We start from the raw sequence: 12,539 nt of genomic DNA on the forward strand, positions 1-12,539 counted from the left end.
TCCACTAGCAACGGCTCTACCTCGCTGACTGCTGAGAAGGCGTGGGACAGAAGGACTAGGCAGAGGCAAGGTCAGACGTAGCAGAAGGTCGGGGGCAGGCGGCAAGGTTCGTAGTCAGGATGGGTAGCAGAAGTTCAGGTACACAGGCTTTGGACACACTAAACGCTTTCACTGGCACAAGGCAACAAGATCCGGCAAGGGAGTGCAAGGGAGGAGACTAGATAAAGGCAGGGAGCAGGTGGGAGCCAATTAAGCTAATTGGGCCAGGCACCAATCATTGGTGCACTGGCCCTTTAAGTCTCAGAGAGCTGGCGCGCGCGCGCCCTAGAGAGCGGAGCCGCGCGCGCCAGCACATGACAGCAGGGGACCGGGACGGGTAAGTGACCTGGGATGCGATTCGCGAGCGGGCGCGTCCCGCTGTGCGAATCGCATCCCCAACGGCCAAAACAGTGCAGCGCTCCCGGTCAGCGGGACTGACCGGGGCGCTGCAGGGAGAAAGACGCCGTGAGCGCTCCGGGGAGGAGCGGGGACCCGGAGCGCTAGGCGTAACAGTACCCCCCCCCTTAGGTCTCCCCTTTTCTTTGACCGGCAACTGCCTCCCCTGGGATGAGGACACCGGGAAAGAATGGAGGGTTTCCTCAACGGCAGGCAGTACAGCAGGAGTGGGAATGGGGAGGGAGGGCAGAGGGCGAAGCCTGGCACGGGGCAGTGTGACACCAGGACGGGGGCCATGAGGAGGCACAGAGGTTTGCCTGACGGGACTGGGAGGGGGGGAGAGGCACTTCCTATGGCAGGCAGAGTCCCAGTTCTTTATCTCCCCGGTGGTCCAATCAAGGGTGGGGGAATGAAGCCGGAGCCATGGCAGACCGAGGAGGACCTCAGAGGTACAACTGGGGAGAATGAAGAACTCAATCCTTTCGTGGTGGGGTCCGATAGACATCAGGAGGGGTTCTGTGCGGTAACGCACGGTGCAGTCCAATCTGGCTCCGTTGACCGCGGAAATGTAGAGCGGTTTGGCGAGACGGGTCACCGGGATGCTGAATTTATTAACAAAGGACTCCAAAATAAAATTCCCGGAGGCACCAGAGTCCAAGCAGGCCAAGGCTGAGAGGGAGGAGTTGGCTGTAGGAGAAATCCGCACGGGCACCGTGAGACGTGGAGAAGAAGATTTAGAACCAAGAGATGCCACACCCACGTGAGCTGGGTGCGTGCGTGCGTTTCCCAGGCGTGGAGGACGGATAGGGCAATCCACCAAGAAATGCTCGGTACTGGCACAGTACAGACAGAGATTTTCTTCTCTACGGCGATTCCTCTCTTCCTGGGTCAGGCGAGACCGATCCACTTGCATGGCCTCCTCGGCGGGAGGCCCAGGCATAGACTGCAAAGGATGCTGTGGGAGAGGTGCCCAGAGATCTAAGTCTTTTTCCTGGCGGAGCTCTTGGTGTCGCTCAGAAAAACGCATGTCAATGCGGGTAGCCAAATGGATGAGTTCTTGGAGGTTGGCAGGAATCTCTCGTGCGGCCAGCACATCCTTGATGCGACTGGATAGGCCTTTTTTAAAGGTCGCGCAGAGAGCCTCATTATTCCAGGATAGTTCAGATGCAAAAGTACGGAATTGTATGGCGTACTCGCCAACGGAAGAATTACCCTGGACCAGGTTCAGCAGGGCAGTCTCAGCAGAAGAGGCTCGGGCAGGTTCCTCAAAGACACTTCGGACTTCAGCAAAGAAGGACTGGACTGTGGCTGTGGCAGGATCATTGCGGTCCCAGAGCGGTGTGGCCCAAGACAAGGCCTTTCCTGAAAGAAGGCTTACTACGAACGCCACCTTGGACCGTTCTGTAGGAAACAAGTCTGACAACATCTCCATATGCAGGGAACACTGAGACAAAAATCCACGGCAGAGTCTGGAGTCCCCATCAAATTTGTCCGGCAGGGACAAGCGGAGGTTAGGAGCGGCCACTCGCTGCGGAGGAGGTGCAGGAGCTGGCGGAGGAGATGGTTGCTGCTGTAGCAGGGGCAGAATTTGCTGTAACATGGCGGTCAACTGCGACAGCTGCTGTCCTTGTTGGGCAATCTGCTGCGATTGCTGAGCGACCACCGTGGGAAGATCAGCGAGACTTGGCAGCGGCACCTCAGCGGGATCCATGGCCGGATCTACTGTCACGATTCGGCTTCCAGGTAGTGGATCCTCTGTGTCAGCGAGGGATTGGCGTGGACCGTGCTAGTGGACCGGTTCTAAGAGGCTACTGGTTTTCACCAGAGCCCGCCGCAAAGCGGGATGGTCTTGCTGCGGCAGTAGCAACCAGGTCGTATCCACTAGCAACGGCTCTACCTCGCTGACTGCTGAGAAGGCGTGGGACAGAAGGACTAGGCAGAGGCAAGGTCAGACGTAGCAGAAGGTCGGGGGCAGGCGGCAAGGTTCGTAGTCAGGATGGGTAGCAGAAGTTCAGGTACACAGGCTTTGGACACACTAAACGCTTTCACTGGCACAAGGCAACAAGATCCGGCAAGGGAGTGCAAGGGAGGAGACTAGATAAAGGCAGGGAGCAGGTGGGAGCCAATTAAGCTAATTGGGCCAGGCACCAATCATTGGTGCACTGGCCCTTTAAGTCTCAGAGAGCTGGCGCGCGCGCGCCCTAGAGAGCGGAGCCGCGCGCGCCAGCACATGACAGCAGGGGACCGGGACGGGTAAGTGACCTGGGATGCGATTCGCGAGCGGGCGCGTCCCGCTGTGCGAATCGCATCCCCAACGGCCAAAACAGTGCAGCGCTCCCGGTCAGCGGGACTGACCGGGGCGCTGCAGGGAGAAAGACGCCGTGAGCGCTCCGGGGAGGAGCGGGGACCCGGAGCGCTAGGCGTAACAGCTATGGGGATTTTCTCCTACTCTGGACAGTTCTTTAAATGGACAGAGATGTCAACAGAGAGCACTGTGCTCGTGATGTAAGCAGAGAGCTCTGTGTTCCAAAAAGAAAACAATTTCCTATGTATTATTCAGCACCTAATAAGTACTGGAAGGATTAAGATTTTTTTAATAGAAGTCATTTACAAATCTGTTTAACTTTCTGGCCCCAGTTGATTTAAAAAAAACTAAGTTTTCCACAGGAGTACCCCTTTAAGTTGCTATCCCCACAGGTGCAGGCTTAGCCCAGATTGGCTAGGACATAGCCAAGTAACCAGGCCAAGCCAAACCTCAGGGAGGGTGAACTCTTTCAGTTCTTACAGTTTCCCTTTAAAATCAGTGTAATTAAAGTCTTGCATTAGACAATTGTTTTTAAGTAAGACCGCCCTAAGATATATGACCTACTGATACAGTATTTGAGAAATTGTACTTGATGCAGCATGTGTTTTCATGATTCCCCCCTGACTGGAAGTTGTGTAGTCCTCTCATTGTCAGTTTAGTGTTGTCACAGCAGCTCACTGGCTCCTCCTTCTCTCCTGAAAGGAAGCTGTGTAGTCCTCTCCTTGTCAGCATGGTGTTGTTTCAGCAGCTCCCTGGCTCCTCTCTCCTAACAGGAAGTTTGGTAGTCCTCTCATTTTCAGTGTGGTATTGTCTCAATAGCTTGCTGGCTTCTTACTTTCTCCTGACAGGAAGTAGTGTAGAACTCTCATTGTCATTGTGGTGTTGTCTCAGCAGCTCCTCCCTCTCTCCCTAGACAACGAATAATCCTCTGCTGCTCCAGGTGTGGCTGAATCTTGTCTCTGGACACCAGCCCCGCCTCCTGAGTGATGTAATCACCTCTGACCAGCCTCTACAGCTACATTACCATCTCCCTGTCATATACACATATAAATATATATCTTTATTGGGGCATTAAGGGAAGAATAAGTTGTGGTTACAGTATACTGCCTTGTACTGAACAATGTTACAGGCAGAGGAGCTTACAGAAGATGAATACAGCATGTGCTGCAATCTCACTCTTTGTGTAATAGTCTGCTATGAGATTAGATGTTCGACTGCAGCTGTGGGAGGGGACGCAGTAGGAGTGCTGAGGGAAGGGAATAGTCAAAGTGGTAGGGCTGTCACGAAGAGCTAAGTAAAAGCAATTCATTCTGGAAATAATTGGTAGGACTACAAACCTGCAAAACAAGTGGCTTTTTGGTGGTTTCAGAACCGAAGCAGACAAGTCAGCAATGCTATCTGCTTCTGCAGCATTTTTTTTTTTATATCAATGTCGAAGTACCTCTTAAAGTGTACCGGTTATCAACAAAACGTTTTATATAATGTAGATAATACCATAATATGTATATCTGTAATATACATTGGTTAAAAAAATGTGTATATCTTTGTCCCTGCAGCTATTGCCTGTGTGTCTCTATGTGCGCTGAGGCTCTGTGACATGCTCCTGGCTCATACATCAGGATGATTGACAAGTCAGGAGTCTGCACAAATCCCTGCTTGTCCCGCCCTCACTTCCTGTTTTTGGACTCCTCAAAGAGACACACAGACAACAGCTGCAGGGACCCAGGGCGTACCTGTATGCCCGTGGGGAATTTCAGTCCCCACCGCGCTCTCGGAACGGGGTGACTGCTGATATTGATCAGCAGGCACCCCGCGCAAATGCCCAGGGGAGTCATCAGACCCCCCCCCCCCATGTCGGCAATCGCCGGTGATTTGCGGTGATTCTGGGTCATACGGTCTATGGTGACCCGGTGACACGGAATATTAGGGGGATCGCAGTTGTCCAAGACACCCACAATCCCCCTGAAGGGATAGGAGTGAGGTGGCAGGGGTGCCACCCCTCCTATCCCTGCTATTGGTCGTTAAGAAGCAACGACCAATGGCAGATCGGGGGCCAGTTAACTTTCGGTTACCCCGTTGTGCCCACCAGCAGTAGGTGGGGCAGAACGGGGAAACCGACAGGGACCGGCGCCGAAGTCCACTTACCCATCTGCGGCGGCGGCAGGCGGCGATCGGCGGCAGTGATTGGCAGCAGCAGAGGACGGCAATGCGGCTCCCTGGATCCTACGGAAGTTGGTGAGTTGCCTAGCAACATCTGGAGAGCTACAGTTTGGAGACCACTGTACAGTGGTCTCTAAACTGTAGCCCTCCAGATGTTGCAAAACTACAACTCCCAGCATGCCCAAACAGCTGTTTGGGCATGCTAGGATTTGCAGTTTTGCAACAGCTGTAGGGCTACAGTTTGGAGATCACTGTGCAGTGGTCTCTAAACTGTGGCCCTCTAGATCTTGCAAAACTACAACTCCTAGCATGCCCACACAGCAGTTTGCTGTCTGTGCATGCTGGGATTTGTAGTTTTGCAACCTCTGGAGAGCCACAGTTTATTTTTCATTTGCACAGCCCACTGTTCCAAAGATCTGTCAAACGCCAGTGGGGTGTAAATGCTCACTGCACCCCTTATTATATTTTTTGAGGGGTGTAGTTTCCAAAATGGGGTCACATGTGGGGGGGGTCCACTGTTCTGGCACCACGGGGGGGGGGGGGGGGGATTTGTAAACGCACATGGCCCCCAACTTCCATTCCAAACAAATTATTTTTCCAAAAGCTCAATGGCGCTCCTCCTCTTCTGAGCGATGTAGTGCGCCTAATACCCCTTTTACAAGGGGTATTAGGAGAAAATGACCCCCAAAATTTGTAACCCCTTGTAAAAATGTAGAATTTAGGGAAAAAAACAGCATTTTAGTGAAAACATTTTTTTTTTTATTTACACTTCCAACTTTAACAAAAAGTTGTCTGTGTGTTAAGGCTCACTGTGCCCCTTGTTATGTTCCTTGAGGGGTGCAGTTTCCAAAATAGTATGCCATTTGGGGTTTTGTTTGCTGTTCTGGCACCATAGGGGCTTCCTAAATGCAACATGCCCCCCAAAAACCATTCCAGCAAAATTTGCTTTCAAAAAGCCAAATGTGACTCCTTCCCTTCTGAGCATTGTAGTTTACCCGCAGTGCACTTGACACCCACACATGGGGTATTTCCATACTCAGAAGAGATGGGGTTACAAATTTTGGGGGGGCATTTTCTCCTATTACCCCTTATAAAAATGTAAAAATTTGGGGGAAAACCAGCATTTTAGTGAAAAAAATAATAATTACACATCCAAATTTTACGAAAAGTCGTCAAACACCTGTGGGGTGTTAAGGCTCAACGGACCCCTTGTTACGTGCCATGAGGGGTGTAGTTTCCAAAATAGTATGCCATTTTGTTTTTTATTTGCTGTTCTGGCACCATAGGGGCTTCTTAAATGTGACATGCCCCACCCAAAAACCATTTCCGAAAAACTCACTCTCCAAAATCCCACTGTGCTCCTTCTCGTCTGAGCGCTCTAGTGCATCCACAGAACACTTTACATACACATATGAGGTATTTCCTTACTCGAGAGAAATTGGGTTACACATTTTAGGAACATTTCTCTCATTTTACCCCTTGATAAAATTTAAAAACTCAATTTTCCTTATAAGCATAGAGCTTCAAAGTAAAAAAAAAATGCAACATTTTCAATCTTTTCATAAAATTTTGGAATTTTTAACCAAGAAATGATGCAATAATCGACAAAATGTTACCAATAAGATAAAGTAGAATGTGTCACAAAAAAACTATATCGGAATCAGAATGAAAAGTAAAAGCATTCCAGAGTTATTAATGCTTAAAGTGACAGTGGTCAGATGTGCAAAAAATGGCCGGGTCCTACAGTGAAAATTGGCTGGGTCCTTAAGGGGTTAAATAACATCTAAACTAAACTACCCATTAAAAAAAAATAATAAATCTGCTTCCGGCTCACGGATCCTTCAGTAATAAAAATGTTGGACATCACAGGGACGCTGTGAAGATATTATAGAGATTATATTGGGCATAATATTGGCAGCTGCTGCTGTTCTCAGATAGATCGAGGGGTTGACAAAGGGGAACTAAACTTTACACTTGGTGAGAATGCTTTACACTGGGCACGTTCTAGATGTTGGCAAATACTGAATATCTGACCCTACGTGACACGACTAGAGATGAGCGAACTTTTCAAAAATTCGATTCGGCCGACTCGACGAATTTTCCCAAAAAGTTTGTTTCGATCCGAATTTGTTCGCGGCGAATCGATATTAAGAAAGGCTATTTCTAGCCTACATACAGCCTCTATAGGGATATAGAACACTTTGCTGTGTCCTAAAACGCATATGGAGTGTGCTGGGGTAGTGAAATAATACTGTTATTCAGAATAACATGCAGATTACCGGCATCGCTCTTAGAATCACTGCCGCACAGCAGCACAATGACAGAGCCTGGAGGTGGCATCAGTGTCAGGAGACCATATAGTGGCTGAATGACACAGCGTGGACATAGCGTGGCAAGAGGAGACCATTTAGTGGCTGAATGGCACAGCGTGGAGGTGTTGGCAGCATGAGGACACCATATAGTGACTGAATGACACAGCGTGGACATAGCGTGGCAAGAGGAGACCATTTAGTGGCTGAATGGCACAACGTGGAGTTGGCTGATGCACTAGTACACTACACACCAGTGCTTCACAATCCCCCCCCCAAAAAAACAACACAATATATGACATTTTTGACAAAGATTTCTCATTGGTAGCACCCGCTATCCAAAAATTTGAAATTAACAGACCCAGGCCTGTTACGCCGAGCGCTCCGGGTCCCCGCTCCTCCCCGGAGCGCTCGCTTCTCTCTCTCCGCTGCAGCGCTCCGGTCACGTCCTCTGACCCGGGGCGCTGCGATCCCGCTGCCAGCCGGGATGCGATTCGCGATGCGGGTAGCGCCCGCTCGCGATGCGCACCCCGGCTCCCCTACCTGACTCGCTCCCCGTCTGTTCTGTCCCGGCGCGCGCGGCCCCGCTCCCTAGGGCGCGCGCGCGCCGGGTCTCTGCGATTTAAAGGGCCACTGCGCCGCTGATTGGCGCAGTGGTTCCAATTAGGGTAATCACCTGTGCACTTCCCTATATTACCTCACTTCCCTTGCACTCCCTTGCCGGATCTTGTTGCCTTAGTGCCAGTGAAAGCGTTCCTTGTGTGTCCCTTGCCTGTGTTTCCAGACCTTCTGCCGTTGCCCCTGACTACGATCCTTGCTGCCTGCCCCGACCTTCTGCTACGTCCGACCTTGCTTCTGCCTACTCCCTTGTACCGCGCCTATCTTCAGCAGCCAGAGAGGTGAGCCGTTGCTAGTGGATACGACCTGGTCACTACCGCCGCAGCAAGACCATCCCGCTTTGCGGCGGGCTCTGGTGAAAACCAGTAGTGGCTTAGAACCGGTCCACTAGCACGGTCCACGCCAATCCCTCTCTGGCACAGAGGATCCACTACCTGCCAGCCGGCATCGTGACAGTAGATCCGGCCATGGATCCCGCTGAAGTTCCTCTGCCAGTTGTCGCTGACCTCACCACGGTGGTCGCCCAGCAGTCACAACAGATAGCGCAACAAGGCCAACAGCTGTCTCAACTGACCGTTATGCTACAACAGTTACTACCACAGCTTCAGCAGTCATCTCCTCCGCCAGCTCCTGCACCTCCTCCGCAGCGAGTGGCCGCTCCTGGGCTACGCCTATCCTTGCCGGATAAATTTGATGGGGACTCTAAGTTTTGCCGTGGCTTTCTTTCCCAATGTTCCCTGCATCTGGAGATGATGTCGGACCTGTTTCCCACTGAAAGGTCTAAGGTGGCTTTCGTAGTCAGTCTTCTGTCCGGAAAAGCCCTGTCATGGGCCACACCGCTCTGGGACCGCAATGACCCCGTCACTGCCTCTGTACACTCCTTCTTCTCGGAAATCCGAAGTGTCTTTGAGGAACCTGCCCGAGCCTCTTCTTCTGAGACTGCCCTGTTGAACCTGGTCCAGGGTAATTCTTCCGTTGGCGAGTATGCCGTACAATTCCGTACACTTGCTTCAGAATTGTCCTGGAATAATGAGGCCCTCTGCGCGACCTTCAAAAAAGGCCTATCCAGCAACATTAAAGATGTTCTGGCCGCACGAGAAATTCCTGCTAATCTACATGAACTTATTCACCTAGCCACTCGCATTGACATGCGTTTTTCTGAAAGGCGTCAGGAACTCCGCCAAGATATGGACTCTGTTCGCACGAGGCGTTTCGTCTCCTCGGCTCCTCTCTCCTCTGGTCCCCTGCAATCTGTTCCTGTGCCTCCCGCCGTGGAGGCTATGCAGGTCGACCGGTCTCGCCTGACACCTCAAGAGAGGACACGACGCCGTATGGAGAACCTCTGCCTGTACTGTGCTAGTACCGAACACTTCCTGAGGGATTGTCCTATCCGTCCTCCCCGCCTGGAAAGACGTACGCTGACTCCGCACAAAGGCGAGACAGTCCTTGATGTCTACTCTGCTTCTCCACGTCTTACTGTGCCGGTGCGGATGTCTGCCTCTGCCTTCTCCTTCTCTACAGTGGCCTTCTTGGACTCTGGATCTGCAGGAAATTTTATTTTGGCCTCTCTCGTCAACAGGTTCAACATCCCGGTGACCAGTCTCGCCAGACCCCTCCACATCAATTGTGTAAATAATGAAAGATTGGACTGTACCATACGTTTCCGCACGGAGCCCCTTCTTATGAGCATCGGATCTCATCATGAGAGGATTGAACTTTTGGTCCTCCCCAATTGCACCTCGGAAATTCTCCTTGGACTTCCCTGGCTTCAACTTCATTCCCCAACCCTGGATTGGTCCACTGGGGAGATCAAGAGTTGGGGGTCCTCTTGTTCCAAGAACTGTCTAAAACCGGTTCCCAGTAACCCTTGCCGTAACTCTGTGGTTCCTCCAGTAACCGGTCTCCCTAAGGCCTATATGGACTTCGCGGATGTTTTCTGCAAAAGACAAGCTGAGACTCTACCTCCTCACAGGCCTTATGATTGCCCTATCGACCTCCTCCCGGGCACTACTCCACCCCGGGGCAGAATTTATCCTCTCTCTGCCCCAGAGACTCTTGCCATGTCCGAATACGTCCAGGAGAATCTAAAAAAGGGCTTTATCCGTAAATCCTCCTCTCCTGCCGGAGCCGGATTTTTCTTTGTGTCCAAAAAAGATGGCTCCCTACGTCCTTGCATTGACTACCGCGGTCTTAATAAAATCACGGTTAAGAACCGCTACCCCTTACCCCTCATCTCTGAACTCTTTGATCGCCTCCAAGGTGCCCACATCTTCACTAAATTGGACTTAAGAGGCGCCTATAACCTCATCCGCATCAGAGAGGGGGACGAGTGGAAAACGGCATTTAACACCAGAGATGGACACTTTGAGTATCTGGTCATGCCCTTTGGACTGTGCAATGCCCCTGCCGTCTTCCAAGACTTTGTCAATGAAATTTTTCGTGATCTGTTATACTCCTGTGTTGTTGTATATCTGGACGATATCCTAATTTTTTCTGCCAATCTAGAAGAACACCGCCAGCATGTCCGTATGGTTCTTCAGAGACTTCGTGACAACCAACTCTATGCCAAAATTGAGAAATGTCTGTTTGAATGCCAATCTCTTCCTTTTCTAGGATATTTGGTCTCTGGCCAGGGACTACAGATGGATCCAGACAAACTCTCTGCCGTCTTAGATTGGCCACGCCCCTCCGGACTCCGTGCTATCCAACGCTTTTTGGGGTTCGCCAATTATTACAGGCAATTTATTCCACATTTTTCTACCATTGTGGCTCCTATCGTGGCTTTAACCAAAAAAAATGCTGATCCCAAGTCCTGGCCTCCTCAAGCAGAAGACGCCTTTAAACGACTCAAGTCTGCCTTTTCTTCGGCTCCCGTGCTCTCCAGACCTGACCCTTCCAAACCCTTCCTATTGGAGGTTGATGCCTCCTCAGTGGGAGCTGGAGCTGTTCTTCTACAAAAAAATTCTTCCGGGCATGCTGTCACTTGTGGTTTTTTCTCTAGGACCTTCTCTCCAGCGGAGAGGAACTACTCCATCGGGGATCGAGAGCTTCTAGCCATTAAATTAGCACTTGAGGAATGGAGGCATCTGCTGGAGGGATCAAGATTTCCTGTTATTATCTACACCGACCACAAGAACCTCTCCTACCTCCAGTCTGCCCAACGGCTGAATCCTCGCCAGGCCCGGTGGTCTCTGTTCTTTGCCCGATTTAATTTTGAGATTCACTTTCGTCCTGCCGATAAGAACATTAGGGCCGATGCTCTCTCTCGTTCCTCGGATGCCTCAGAAGTTGATCTCCCTCCGCAACACATCATTCCACCTGACTGCCTGATCTCCACTTCTCCTGCCTCCATCAGGCAGACTCCTCCAGGAAAGACCTTTGTTTCTCCACGCCAACGCCTCGGAATCCTCAAATGGGGTCACTCCTCCCATCTCGCAGGTCATGCGGGCATCAAGAAATCTGTGCAACTCATCTCCCGCTTCTATTGGTGGCCGACTCTGGAGACGGATGTTGGGGACTTTGTGCGAGCCTGCACTATCTGTGCCCGGGATAAGACTCCTCGCCAGAAGCCCGCTGGTTTTCTTCATCCTCTGCCTGTCCCCGAACAGCCTTGGTCTCTGATTGGTATGGATTTTATTACTGATTTACCCCCTTCCCGTGGCAACACTGTTATTTGGGTGGTCGTTGATCGATTCTCCAAAATGGCACATTTCATCCCTCTTCCTGGTCTTCCTTCTGCGCCTCAGTTGGCTAAACAATTTTTTGTACACATTTTTCGTCTTCACGGGTTGCCTACGCAGATTGTCTCGGATAGAGGTGTCCAATTCGTGTCTAAATTCTGGAGGGCTCTCTGTAAACAACTCAAGATTAAATTAAATTTTTCCTCTGCATATCATCCCCAGTCCAATGGACAAGTAGAAAGAATTAACCAGATCTTGGGTGATTATTTGCGACATTTTGTTTCCTCCCGCCAGGATGACTGGGCAGATCTCCTTCCATGGGCCGAATTCTCGTATAACTTCAGGGTCTCTGAATCTTCCTCCAAATCCCCATTTTTCGTGGTGTACGGCCGTCACCCTCTTCCCCCCCTCCCTACCCCCTTGCCCTCTGGTCTGCCCGCTGTGGATGAAATTTCTCGTGACCTTTCCATTATATGGAGAGAGACCCAAAATTCTCTCTTACAGGCTTCTTCACGCATGAAGAGGTTCGCGGATAAGAAAAGAAGAGCTCCCCCCGTTTTTTCCCCTGGAGACAAGGTATGGCTCTCCGCTAAATATGTCCGCTTCCGTGTCCCTAGCTACAAGTTGGGACCACGCTATCTTGGTCCTTTCAAAATTTTGTGTCAAATTAATCCTGTCTCTTATAAACTTCTTCTTCCTCCTTCTCTTCGTATCCCTAATGCCTTTCACGTCTCTCTTCTCAAACCACTCATCCTCAACCGTTTTTCTCCCAAATCTGTTCCTCCCACTCCTGTTTCCGGCTCCTCGGACGTCTTCTCGGTCAAGGAAATCTTAGCTGCCAAAAAGGTCAGAGGAAAAAATTTTTTTTTAGTGGACTGGGAGGGTTGTGGTCCTGAAGAGAGATCCTGGGAACCTGAGGACAACATCCTAGACAAAAGTCTGCTCCTCAGGTTCTCAGGCTCTAAGAAGAGGGGGAGACCCAAGGGGGGGGGTACTGTTACGCCGAGCGCTCCGGGTCCCCGCTCCTCCCCG

The sequence above is a fragment of the Hyla sarda genome, chromosome 5, assembly GCF_029499605.1.
Source record: "Hyla sarda isolate aHylSar1 chromosome 5, aHylSar1.hap1, whole genome shotgun sequence".
Lineage (NCBI taxonomy): Eukaryota > Metazoa > Chordata > Amphibia > Anura > Hylidae > Hyla > Hyla sarda.